At 32.0% G+C, this 14,796-nt stretch overlaps 1 pseudogene; it reads left to right on the plus strand.

The window, feature by feature from the left end:
• The first annotated feature begins 821 nt into the window (after positions 1-821).
• On the plus strand, positions 822-6,592 carry LOC127080372 (uncharacterized; annotated as a pseudogene).
• The last annotated feature ends 8,204 nt before the right edge of the window (positions 6,593-14,796 follow it).

Consider the following 14,796-nt stretch of genomic DNA (forward strand, 5'->3'; position numbering starts at 1 on the left):
AAATATTACCGTTATTTTATTGTTGTTGCAATCTTATCATTCCAAAATGAAATCAATATCCTGAAATCAAATTAATTATTATTGTATTTTTTTTGCCAAATATTATCGTTGTTTGATTTTCTTTAAATGACAAATTGAATTTTTTTAATAATAAATATGAACCACTTAAATTGTAGGAGCGTGTGTTTCTTTATGGACATTGCAAATGAGAGAACGTTGGAAAATCTCAAATTTCCAAATGCTTCTGACACAGCAACATCGGTAAATGTGTAGGAACTTGGGAAAACTATAGATAAACATGCTCTAATGAAATCTCTTTAGGTTTTACGGCTATATTAATACATAGGCTCATGAAAAACTTTTCATTTCCCTATATTACACATATCCACATGTTACGTAATTGCCAATTATTTTGGAGGGAACAGACGAATTTTCGTACCAAATATATATATATATATATATATATATATATATATATATATATATATATATATATATATATATATATATGTACCTTATATATTATATATTAGCATTTCAAGTATTGTTCCAAATTCAAGAAATGAACTTATCATGTCGAATGAGCAAAAGCTGTAAGAAAACTTTATTCAAATAAAGCCATGACAATGTAAGTTATGTTTTTTATCAGGTGAACATTTGATATTTTTATTCACTATAAAATTATATATCTTTTGTTTTATTTATAATGATGAAGATATATAATATTTGTTATATATGTGTAATTTTTTCAGATGTATGATCAAGTATGATCATTTTGAATTATAGAGCCTGAGTGAGTACTATAATAGAAAATATTCAAAATGGTAGATGAAGAATTACATTTTAAAACTGTTTTGAGGAGGAAGAATGCTGCAAAAGCCAGAATTTATAGAAAGAGTGTTATTGATGACAAGAAATCTAAGAGGTTGAAAACTACTCTAAAAGAAAACGGTACATTTGATAAAAGACGCGGCAATGACTCAACAACTTTGAGGATACCACTATCAGAACTTTCGCCAAACATACTAAATGATGGTCGTGGTATAGCCAACGTTGAAGTAAGTCGTCAACTTCATTCGTCCTTAAAGACTAAGCCAAGTACCAATAATAATATCAGATCAAAAAGGATATCAAGTAGAAACATTACCAAATTAGGAGTTAACTTATCTAAGAGGTTTGGCAATACATTTGCTGCAACAAGATCAAACCAAGATCCAATACCAGAATTGCAACTCAATGAGCTTTTTGCATCTGATAGTGGAGACGATAATATGAATGATGAATCTGACGGTATATTCTTAATTATTTTTCATTTGAGTTAATTTTTTTATGATATGTCATAGAATATTACAATATTCTTAACACAATAAATGTTATGTCAAAAGGTTACAGTTCAGCAACAAATTCAAGTTTTGATGAAGATGAAATGTCTAATGGAACAGATGCTATGGAAACTTTTGAAATTACATTAGGTATTTTAAAATGATTTACTATAAATAATATTTTATTATTATGAAATACAACTCATTTAACATATGAATTAAATACTATTGATGATCAGGAGGGTATTATGATATAGGGGATCCTGTCATTGAATGTCAATATTGTGGTGCAAATATGTGGTATTCGGAAAGGAAAAACAAATGTCGTCATGCGTCCAATCCTAAATTTTCCATGTGTTGTAGATCAGGAAAAGTTCAGTTACCTTTGTTAAAACACGCTCCTAAAGTTCTACAACATCTGTTGTTTGACAACGAATCATGTGAATCAAAAAATTTCCAACAACAAATTCGAATGTACAACGTTATGTTTGCATTTACATCTCCCGGTGCGAAAGTGGACAATCGATTTAACAACGGTAGATGCCCTCCCAATTTTCGTATCCAAGGTCAATCATGTCACCGAATAGGAAGCATGTTACCGATGCCAGGTCAAAATCCACGATTTGCACAACTATATGTTTATGACACTGAGAATGAAATTGAAAACAGAATGCATGGATTCAGGTTAGATATCTATTATTTTCCAAACTTTAAATTTATTTATTTAAGAAACTTGCAATAAATTGTTTCAACTCTTTTCATTATAGGTCAAAAAGTGGAGTTGATGTTAATATTGTGAGAAAACTATCTGAAATGTTATATGAACATAATGTTCATGCACAATCATTTCGCATGGCAAGGGACAAACTTTGTGAAGAAGGTGTTTCTGATTTAAAACTTCGTTTAATATCTGAACGAAGAAATGATGGAAGGATATATAATCAACCAACTGTATCCGAAGTAGCTGCTTTAATTGTTGGAGATGTCAACACTGCAGAAAAAAGAGACAATATAGTGCAAAAACAATGTGGCGAACTTCAAAGGATAGATGAGTATCATACCAGTTATTTAGGATATCAGTACCCATTATTATTTCCATATGGTGAGGATGGATATAGACCTAATGTGAGGCACCGTGATAAAGGGACAAATATTCGCCACTTCACAAACATAACACAGTCAGAACAGAACAATAAAGATATTCCTTGGGAAGAAGCAACAAAGCGAAATCGACTTATAATAAGAGAGTGGTTGGCCTTTAGAATTCAATCAAGATCTAATGAAGCACAAACATTGTTGCGATCCAGGAGACTTTATCAACAATTTTTGGTAGATGGTTTTACAATGATGGAATCAGAAAGACTTAGGTGGCTTCGAAAGAATCAGTCAAAACTGAGGGTTGGCAAGTATCACAATTTGAATGAATATAATTCAAATGGAGAAACGCACGGGTCAAACACAGGTAAGAGGGTTGTGCTACCTTCTTCATACGTTGGTAGTCGTAGATATATGGATCAACTATACTTTGACGGAATGGCAATATGCAGCTATGTCGGATTTCCAGATCTTTTCATTACATTCACATGTAACCCCAACTGGCCTGAAATTCAGCGTTTGCTTGGTTCTGTTCATCTAAAAGCATCAGATCGTCCTGACATCATTTCAAGAGTCTTTAAAATGAAATTTGATGAGCTTTTGTCTGATCTCACAAAGAAAAGTTTATTGGGGAAAGTTCTTGCATGTGAGTAACTTATTCCATATTCAATTAATCGTATTGTTATTTTCAAATTTATCATTCGTGTGCTGACTATTGTATATATTTTATATATTTATTTTTATAGATATGTATACAATTGAGTTTCAAAAGAGAGGATTACCACATGCTCACATCTTAATTTTCCTCCATCCATCTAACAAATATCCAACTCCAAGTGATATTGATCGCATTATTTCAGCGGAAATACCTGACCAAGATACCAATGAAGAGTTGTATAATTTGGTTAAAACTCACATGATTCATGGCCCGTGTGGATTTGCAAATCGATCTTCACCGTGCATGAAAGATGGAAAATGTTCTAAATATTTTCCAAAACAGTTTCAGCCCGAAACAATTGTTGATCAAGATGGGTTTCCGGTATATAGAAGAAGGGACAATGGACATACAGTTCTTAAGAATGGAATTCAAGTCGATAACCGAAATGTTGTTCCATACAATGCAAAGTTGTTGACAAAGTACCAAGCTCACATAAACATGGAATGGTGCAATCAAAGTACATCGATTAAGTACTTATTCAAGTACATCAACAAAGGTTACGACAGAATCACCGCTGCCATTGTACCGAATGATGATGGAACTTCCAACCAGCCGCAGAATATTGATGAGATCAAACAGTATATTGATTGTAGGTACGTTTCTAATATATCACTTGAAATATGATGTCATGCAATTTATCTATTTCAACTAAAAGTGTGCAATTTTTCTTTACATGCATGGTGTAGAAAATTTTATATGTACACTGTTTTGACTATATGTGTTATAATAAAATTTATATATTCTGTCTACAATAATCATTCTATTAATTTTAAATCCATTGCCTTTCATTATATTATTTGTAGGTACGTTTCTCCGAGTGAAGCATCTTGGAGGATATTCTCCTTTCCAATCCATGGTAGAAAACCAGCTGTTGAGAGACTGTACTTTCATTATGAAGGTCAAAATTCGGTATATTACACTGATTTTGATCGTATCAATACAGTTCTGGAAAAACCAAGTGTAACTGAATCGATGTTTACATCATGGTTCGAAGCAAATTGCAAGTATCCTAAAGCACAAAATTTAACTTACAGCAAATTTGTTTCAAAATTTGTTTATGTTAAGAAAAAAAGAGAATGGAAACCCCGTCAAAAAGGTTACACAATTGGTAGGCTTATATGGGTTCCTCCAACAACTGGCAAATTGTACTATCTTAGATTGATGCTCACACATGTCAAAGGCCCCCGCAGTTATAATGATATAAAAACAGTGAATAACGTAAAATATGATACTTTTCGGGATGCCTGTTTTGCTATGGGTTTTATCGGCGATGATAGAGAATTCATTGCAGCTATTAAAGAGGCAAATCATTGGGGTTCAGGTCAATATTTGAGATTACTATTTGTTCACATGTTATTATCAGGCAGCATTAACAGGCCAAGACATGTATGGAGTAAAACATGTCATCTCTTAGCTGATGGAATACTATATGCTCAACAGCGAATTGCAAACAATAGAGGTATCATTTTTCCTATATTGTGAATTTTTATTATATTTATTTGTTTGATTCTTAAAAGTAAATTTGTTTTATAGTTTACACTTATAATTACTATTGTATAAAGGTTTGAGGTTGTCGGATGAAGAGATAATGAATTTAACATTAATTGAGATTGAACGAAATCTTCAAAGGAAGAGCCGAAGTCTAAAGGAATTTGCTGGAATGCCTTATCCAAGTGGATATGTGGTTGATCAGTTGGGAAATAAGCTCATATACGAAGAGCGGAGTTACAATCCAGCCGAACAATTGCAAGAATACAATAATTTGTTCTTAAATCTTACAGGTAAATATGTTAAATGTTTGTAAGTTTTGTCATAATTTTATAAAATTAACTTTTAAAGTATGATTTTATCTTACAATTTTTTTTAATGTATAATTAATTTATTCACTGCATGTTTGCTATGTATTTTTTTTTTAAATTAGATGAGCAAAGAGGTGTATTCAAGCGAATAATGGAAGCAGTAAACAATCAACAAGGAGGCGTATTTTTTTTGTATGGATACGGTGGCACAGGGAAAACCTACATGTGGAGAACTCTAGCTTCCTACATAAGATCAAAGAAACAAATTTGTTTAACTGTTGCTTCATCGGGCATAGCTTCACTACTACTTCCAGGAGGTCGAACGGCTCATTCAATGTTCAAGATTCCAATACCTACAATGGAGTCTTCTACATGTAATATCGACAAAGGTAGTGATCATGCAGAGCTACTAAAAATGGCAAAGTTGATAATTTGGGATGAAGCTCTAATGGCACACAGATTTTGTTTTGAAGCGTTTGATAAAACCCTTAAAGACATAATGGGGCGTTCCAATTGTTCTGATAAATTATTCGGAGGGAAAGTAATTGTATTTGGTGGAGATTTTCGGCAAATATTACCAGTTGTACCAAGGGGCAGCCGTTCAGATATAATACATTCTACAATAAATTCATCATACATCTGGGATCATTGTGTTGTGCTGAAGCTTACAAAGAACATGCGACTCCAACAAGCTGGCAATACTTCAAGTACATCTGAATTAGAATTGTTTTCTAATTGGATATTAAAAGTTGGCGATGGGAAATTGGAAGAACCTAACGATGGTTACACGGATATTCCTATTCCAAATGATTTCTTAATTTCTAACTATGATGATCCACTAGAAGTCATTGTTAGTGAAACATATCCGAATTTTCTTAACAATTACAAGAATCCAGAATTTTTGCAATCAAGAGCTATATTGGCAGGAACAATTGAAACGGTTGACATCATAAATCAATACGTTTTGGGATTCATACCAGGTATGCGTTATCCATTGTAAACATATTTATAGATACATTTATATATTTATATGTACTACCATAGATTTATAATAATAAAATTTCAAAAAAATTCCCAAAGGTGAAGAAAAGGAATATTTAAGTTCAAATTCTGTAGACACTTTTGAAGGTGAAGGAAATGAAGCTTTTGATGTTTTGACCCCAGAATTTTTTAATACACTTACAACTTCCGGTCTACCTAACCACAAGATTAAATTGAAGATTGAGACCCCTATTATGTTGCTTCGAAACATTGATCAACCTGAAGGTCTCTGCAATGGAACAAGGCTTATAGTTACAAGATTGGCAAACCACGTTATCGAGGCAAAGATTATATCTGGAAAGAATATTGGAGGGGTTATCTATATTCCAAGAATGGATATGACTCCAACACAATCTCCGTGGCCATTCAAAATGACTAGAAGGTAATTTCCCATAACTATATGTTATGCTATGACAATTAACAAATCTCAAGGTCAGTCATTGGATTATGTTGGATTGTATTTGCCTAGAAGTGTATTTAGTCATGGTCAACTATATGTTGCAATATCAAGGGTCAAAAGCAAAAAAGGGCTTAAGATATTAATCCATGACAAGGATAACCATCCATTGAATTCTACAACAAACGTCGTGTTCAAAGAAGTTTTTGAAAACTTATAGAACGTAAGTTTTTCATTAGTTATATTATATCAAGAAATGTCGTTGTTTATTATTAGAATTTTATTGAATGAGTTGTATAAAATATACATTATGTTTTAACATTTGTTTATATGGATGTAATTGTTTTTTACAGGGTAATGAATCATCACTTCCTAAAAAGTTGCGGGCAGGTTTTGTATAAACCCAGTTTTTTAAGGACCAAAGAATTGTACGAAGTTAAATCATTTTTGTTGCTGGACTTATTTCTCACAATTTTAACTAAAATTGTGAACCTTTTGTTTCAATATCTTTTGTTGCATTAAACCTTACTGTATCAATTGTAATTAATTTCAACATTTGGTAGTATTCATTACTATATTTTAAAACAAATGAGGTTCTGGTATTTATTTTACATGGTTTATGTATTTTGGTTAAATAATCATTTATTATGAAGGTTAATATTTGCGCTTTTATACCTCAAATTAGTAACAGATTGGAAAATTTCATCCATTACTAAATAAATATATTTTTATTTCTTATGTCCAAAATCTCAATGATAACTGGAATGTTTATTCATAACATTAACAATGGAATGTTTATTATATATCAATATACCAATAAATTATAAAAATATTTTTGTATTATATTTTTTGATTATTTCCTTAATATAGTATACAAAAAAATTAAGCAAATTATATTACTATAAATTAATAATGTTTTACTTTATTATGTTCCAAACTGGAAAAAGTTATTTGTGGAAATTTTTTGAACCCATTTATTGATCATTTAACATCCATTACATTAAAAAAAACTCTTATGCAATAAATTTGTGTACGTTGATCCAACTATATATATATATATATATATATATATATATATATATATATATATATATATATATATATAATATATTATATTTTAATTTTTTTTAAATAAATTATTGCACTTGCGCGACCCGTGCGTTCGCACGGGTCCTTTACTAGTTAAAATTTTAAAACATAATCAAATTACTTACATGTATTTTAATATTTTTTAATGAATTCATTTTTAATAATTAATATATTCTTTTACTATTTGTTTTGGATCGTTTCCAAGGTACATACTGACATTAAGGCTTAATATATGCACTACGAAGGAAAGCACGATAAATAAGTACTCCCTCCGGTCTCATATGTAAGCAAAAAAAAAAAAACTCACCCTTTAAGAAAGTGGCTATATATTCATTTAAGTAATGGAAAATATACATTTTTTCCATATTTACCCTTATTTTTTAATTTAGAAATAAATTAATATTTTTATTATAACCATTTAATGGTTAGTCAATTTTTATTAATACCATTTAATGGTTAGTCATTTAGTGGTTATATATTCCACTTACTCTTACTAAAATTTCCTGTAGAAATTTGTCCCGCCTAAAAACAACACTTCTTAGTCCATTTACTGTATTCTCCACCCGCCTAAATTTCCATGGTCCCGCCCTGTAGAAATTTAACATTTTCATAGTGAGTTCTATAAATACTAAAGCTTTTGGTTCTCATTTTCATAGCCAAAATTTTACATTTCCTGTATCATTATCTTTTGGTTCTCATAAAAATGCCTCTTAATATTGATCTAAACACTCCATATATTGATCATGAAATGATGGAATGCAACATAGCACCATCCATTAATCTAAATGATCCTTCTTCAAGTAATTTTAACTTGTCTTCGATACCTAAATCAAAAGATGGAAACTCATTAGCTAAATGATGTGGGTTTGCCATTTTTAGAGTATAAAAAAAAAAGGAAGAACAAGACTCATGGAGTTTTGTACAAGATGATACTGCACCATTTATAATAGGATATGACTTTTCAAAAGCCAATGATAACAAATGCAACGTTTCAGAATAAATGCTCTTTTGGAAGTGTAAAAAGTGGAGTTATTATAGGAATAAACATGAATATTGAAAAACTAAATTTGAGGGTAAAATTGGAATGGTATATTTAATTGTAACCATTGTAATTAATTTTTGCTTATATTTGAGACTCCAATTTTTTTTTTTTTTTGCTTACATATGAGACCGGAGGGAGTATGATGTTGCTCAAGCAAGCTCGAAAGTCGAACACTTAATTATGACATCCTCTTAACTCTTTCACTATTTGTTTAAAGTTATTTCTATAGTAAAAAATTCAAAACCATGGTTAAGTTGCAATATGGTCTTCATATTAAAGCTCTTCAATCTAATTAGGGAATTGAATTTAGACATTTTACTAAATTCTTTAATGATCAAGGCATCATTCATAAAATTATTTGTCCTTACACTCGTCACTAAAATAGTTGTTTAGAAGAAACACACATACGTAGTTGAAATTAGGGGTGGCAAATCGGGTTGTCTGTCCTACTCTGTCTGCCCCGCCTTAATCCCCCTAAAAAAGGGACGGGACAGTTGGGCTTAAAAGTCTAGTATGCCCCGTCTTAAGCCCCCCAAAAAAGGTGAGGGACGATTGGGCTTAACAATCTAGTTTTCCCTTGTTCCGCCTTAAGCCCGCCAAAAAAGGGGTGGGGTTGTTAGGCTTAAAAATCTAGTCTGCTCCGTCAAGGTGACGAGTTGACGGGCGACGAAATTGCTCGTCTATTTTTTTTAATTGATTAATAGGCTTTTTTTTTACATTTTAATTAGATTTTTCACTTATTTTTTTGAATAATTATTTATAAAGTATTTTTTTATTAAAAATAAATGTATAAAATAAAACCAAGTATTAACATTTGCTTAATAATTCACGCAAAGAAACGATGGATTCGTAAGAAATAATCGTCAAACACCACAATAATGAAGTTATTCTTATTACAAATTCATGTCTACAAGTTATCGTCTATGTTAGTACAAATTCATGAACAAATGTCGAGGGGGAGAAGTTATATGAAAACAATATATCACTTGTTGTTAAAAATATATTACTTTTACATCTTCCAAACTCTCTTTGTGATATATGCATTGTCTCTCAAAGTGAACGCATAAGCATGTCTTTGGTACAATAGATGACCTATACATACAATATGTTACATTTGGTATTTTTTTCCATGACAATTTATTTTAGATATCTATAAGAAACAAAGTTGTCTCAAATTTTTTAGATGTCCTGTGTAATAAGTTAAAGTTACCTTCAATTGAGTGCTAAAATATTTTTAAGAAGCCTTATTTAATCATAAAATAATCGTGAAATATATGTATGGAGTCCCCTTTTCCATAGATTAATCAACAAAAAATGTGAGGCCGTGTGTTGTAGGTTGCCTTGCACACCCTCAAAGACGACCCTGACAAGAAATAAGATGTTACCTTTATAAATTCACCATCTAACTCTTGCAAAAATTGTTGAATCTAAAAAATAAATGTATTTTTTCTGTATTTAACAAAAAAAGTTAAAATTAACCCGCCCTGTTACATCTTTAGCTCGCGAGGTTTTTTGTTTTGGCGAGGCAGGTTGAACGAGTACGCGGGCCCAAAATCCCAACCCAATCAGCCACTTTTTCGCGGGTAAGCGAGTCATCCCGGCGGGCCACGATCCATTTTGACACCCCTAATTGAAATAGGTCTTACCTTATTAAGTCAGGCCTCTCTTCCTCTCACATATTTGGACTATGCTTTCTCCACTACAATTTATTTCATTAATATACTCCCTTCTTCCTCTATTGAGTTTCATGTCCCCTACAATTTTTTTGTTTAAAGTTAAGCTTGACTATAGGTTTCTAAGAGTTTTTGGGTGTGTTTTCTTCCCACTACTCGGGTCTTACCACTCTCATAAGTTGAACTTTAGGTTCCGTAAGTGTCTTTTTCTAGGTTATTCTACTTCCCACAAAGGGTATAGATGTATCTCCCTAGTGGTAGACTATATATCTCAAAAGATGTCTTGTTAAATTAATTAAGGTTTTCCTATCAATAATTATTTTCCAAATCCATTTCTCTCTCTTTTTCCTATCAAAGTGTTTCTATCTCATCTCATCCCCATAATCATTCTCCTCTCTTGCCTTTAAACAAAACAATGTCTCCAAACCCCTTACCTATATTTGAGTCTCCTCAAGTTTCTCATAATTTATCCAACAATGTCTCATCCCCTTCCTTGTCTCCAAGGTTATCCTCTTAAGAGTCATTGTCTCCCACTGAGTCACATTTCTCTCATAAAAGTTATCTCAATCCAGTCAATATATTGCTTCTAACGACACTCAGGTCAGTTTCTCTAGTGAATCAGATGGCATGAACTCCTCTGATTTTTCACATGTCTCATGCAATTCTTCTAGCCATGTTCATATCCCACCCAAGGTTGTACTTATCTCTCGTACACTTATTAATTCTCACACCATGAAGACTAGAGCCAAGTATGGTTTTTCCCACCTAAGACTTGAACCATACTCTTACTTTCCACCATTGAGCCAAGGACTATTAAGCAAGTCGTTATTGACTTGCACTGGAAGGCAGCCATGCAAGTAGAGTATTATGCCTTATTTCATCATGATACTTAGATGTTTGTCACCTTACCTCCTTAAAGACAAGTAATTAATTACAAATGGATCTTTAGAGTGAAGGAGAATCCTTATGGGTCTGTGAATAGATATAAGGCTAGACTTGTAGCCAAAGGTTTTCATCGAAGGTATGACTTTGATTTCAATGAAACATTTTCACTTGTGGTCAAGCCCATCACTATTAGGATCATCTTATCTATTATTATTACCTATAAATGGTTAATTCAACAATTTGATATAAATAATGCCTTTCTCAATGGGCTCATTCATGAAGAAGTGTATATGGAGCAACCTAAAGGCTTTGAGAGTTCTAATCCTTCTCTGGTGTGTATGATCAACAAGGCTCTCTACGTCCTTAAACAAACACCTGGACAAAGGTTTGAGAGGCTTCAAACTACTCTACTCCAGCTTAGCTTCAAAGCTAGCAAGTGTGATCCTTCCTTTTTCACATATTTCTCTCAAGGTCAAGCCATATATCTATTGGTTTATGTAGACAATATTATCCTTACAGGCAGCTTTTCATGCCTCTTAAAAATCATTATCACACTACAACAAATAACACTTTTTATGACAAAGCTTTCACCACGAACAATATAAAACCGACAGTGTACGTAATAGGAGCGCCTTTATATTTTATATGGAACCAAAAAGGCGCCTTTAATTTTTATAGATTTTACGTCGGATATGTTACCTCAGTTTGCATTAAAATCAAGATAAATACTCTCTAATTTTTATTCTATTTGAAACCAAAAATGCGCCTTTATTTTTTATAGATTTTACGACGGATATGTTATCTTGGTTTTCAGTATAACCGCAACAAATACTCTTTATATGTTTTATTCACTCAGTGTTTACCTCATTCACTTCTCGAACCTTAGTGAAATAATACTTCTTCTCCATCCAATGAAAGAACATTTATTCTCCAAGGAGCCCTAGCAAACCAAAAAACTCTCTCACAATTATTCTCCGGTATGTTATTATTATTGTTGTTGTTCTTGTTGTTGCTTTGGTCCATTATTATTGTTCTTGATATTCTCCATTACTGTTGTTCTTGTTATTATCTTTATATTTTTTATTTCCTCAATGTCGACCTCATTCACTTCTCGAGCCCTAACGAAAGAACACTTCTTCTCTAGCCAACGAAAGAACACTTATTCTTCAAGGAGAATGAGAATAGAGTGAAGCTTCATTTGTCTAAACAACACAAACTTAACCCTAACAAAGAGCGCTAAATAACGATCCAAATCATTTTCTTTTACTTCTTCTTCAGAGATCTGGTACGTCAAACATCACTACTAATATTTTTGTCATATTATTGTTGTTGTTGTTGAGATCTAAAACCATAGAGTTTTTGTTGTTGTTTTTGTTGTTGTTGTTGATGTTGTTTTTGTCGATGTTGTTGTTCTTGTTGTTGAGACCCTAAACCCTAGAGATTATTTATTGACGTTGTTATTATTGATATTATTATTGTTCATCGACGTTGTTGTTCTTGATGTTGTTGTTGTTTTCTTGTTGGTTTCTTATTGTTGTTGATGTTGATGTTTATATTGATATTATATTTTTTTGTGATTCTTTGTGCAACTCTCATCTTGTTCCGTCTAGTTCAGTTTATTATATCTAATGTCGATTGTTTGTTTCACTAACCCCTCTTTGAACATATAACCTAGTAAATTGATTTTGGTAATAATCATATGCAAAATTATGTTGTATCTGAAACTTGTCTTACACTGATTAATGATTTTTTAGCATTCTGTAACTCATCATTTATCTCACGTTATTTTATTGTTAAAATCTCTCTAATACTTCTAGTTTTTGTTCAACTTTCTTCCATATTTGTTCATTTTTCAAAGCATCAAATTTTATGCTTTCAATAATGAATTAGTAGAAAAAGAATTGTTGAATAAAGAACTTGAAACATTTGAGATATTTTAACCATAAAACAGCGCGAAAAGAATGATGAGTTGCAGAATGCTTCAAAATCATAATCAATGTAAGTTGTTATTCAAATATAACATAATTGTTCATATAATTATTTTCTTAACCAATTTTTAGAAGTTATATGTTCAATATAGAGTTTAGTGAAATGAGCAATCCACATTAGATTTAATAAACTCAAAAATTATTTTACTCCTCTATTTTATGAGATAGTTAAGGTGAAAGTATGGTATATCCGTCGGTGAAATTACAAAACCGAGGGGATATATGTTTTCGCCATTTCAGAATTCCAAAAAGGTCTCCCTGGGTATCGAACCCGTGACTGTTTTGCATACCCGTCGATTTTTTTAAAACTGAGAGGTAAAGTTTTCACTTTTCATGACGCCCTTCATTATCTCTCCTTTGTGGCCGAGGTTAAATGCATTTGGCGTCCGAGGTTAAATATGATTTTTCTAATAGTGTCAAAAAATTGAATGTGGCCTTTTATCTTAAACACTTGTGTAACTTAGACTATTTTCTACGTATTGAAGTGAAGCAAACTACTCAAAATTCTCTTCCATTGACTAAGTCTAAATACATTAGAGATTTTCTACAAAAGACTAAAATGCTTGAATATAGTCATGTCACCACTCCAAGTCATACCTCCATCAAGTTAACCAAAACAAGCTATGTTATAGGGATTGATCCTTACTCTGTCAATTCAATATGCCACCATCACCGGATCTAACATATCTTACTCTGTCAACAAGGTTTGTCAATATACGAGTCATCCTATTAAAGCTCATTAGATGGCAATGAAAAATATCTTAATATAGCTCAAGGGAACAATTCACCATGGTCTTCTTCTTTCATCTCTTTTTACCATCTTTTATTCTTCCATTCAAGTTTTTTGTAATGCAGATTGGACCACTAATATAGATGATAGAAGAAGTACTTCTGGTGCAGCTACATTATTTGGTCTCAATCTCATCTCTTGGTGGTCTAAGATGAAATTAGTGGTTGTTAGGTCTAGTGTTGAGGCTAAGTACAGAAGTCTTGCTCGGGCTACTGCAGACCTTCTTTGAGTTCAAATATTCTAATGGAGTTGGGCATCTCACCAAAGTTCCTACTATTTTCTCTGATAATCAGTCTACAGTACTTTGGCCCATAATCCCATCATATACTCAAGGACTAAGCACATTGAAATATATCTATTTTTTGTTAGGGAAAAAACTATAGCCAAGCAACTTCAGATTCCCCACATTACTGGTATTAATCAATGGGTTATTCTCTTACCAAGTATTTTCCATCTACTAGATACTTAGCCCTAAAACACAAATTTAGGGTTGTTCCTCCTCGTGAGTTTGTGGGGGGGGGGGGGGGGGGAGTTATTAGAGAACACTTAGTATATATATTCAATCTTGGATTAGAAAATGCGTAGGCCTTAACACTAACACTTGTCAGCTTTAGTGTAAAAAGGAACATGTTTTAACAGGCTAACAAGTCATCTATTTTGCCAAGTATAAAAGCAAAACAAATCCCTATTCTTGTAACTAACTAATATTTTAGAAATCAAAAGTTTGTTAGAGTCTCGAAATGAAACTCTCAATTTGACCTACTGATTTTAACAGGTTCAAGATGTTTGATCAAACGGAAGCAGTTATAATTGCTTTTTCTACATAAAGCTCTACACATGTTGAGATTCAAGTATTCTACTCATTCTTAAATTGATATAACTTCTCACTAATTCACTGACTTAAGTGTTAGAGTTCTAATCTTGCAATTTCACCCTCACTCTGTCGTATTAGAAACA

Source organism: Lathyrus oleraceus, chromosome 5 (assembly GCF_024323335.1).
Source record: "Lathyrus oleraceus cultivar Zhongwan6 chromosome 5, CAAS_Psat_ZW6_1.0, whole genome shotgun sequence".
In the NCBI taxonomy this organism is placed as follows: Eukaryota; Viridiplantae; Streptophyta; class Magnoliopsida; order Fabales; family Fabaceae; genus Lathyrus; species Lathyrus oleraceus.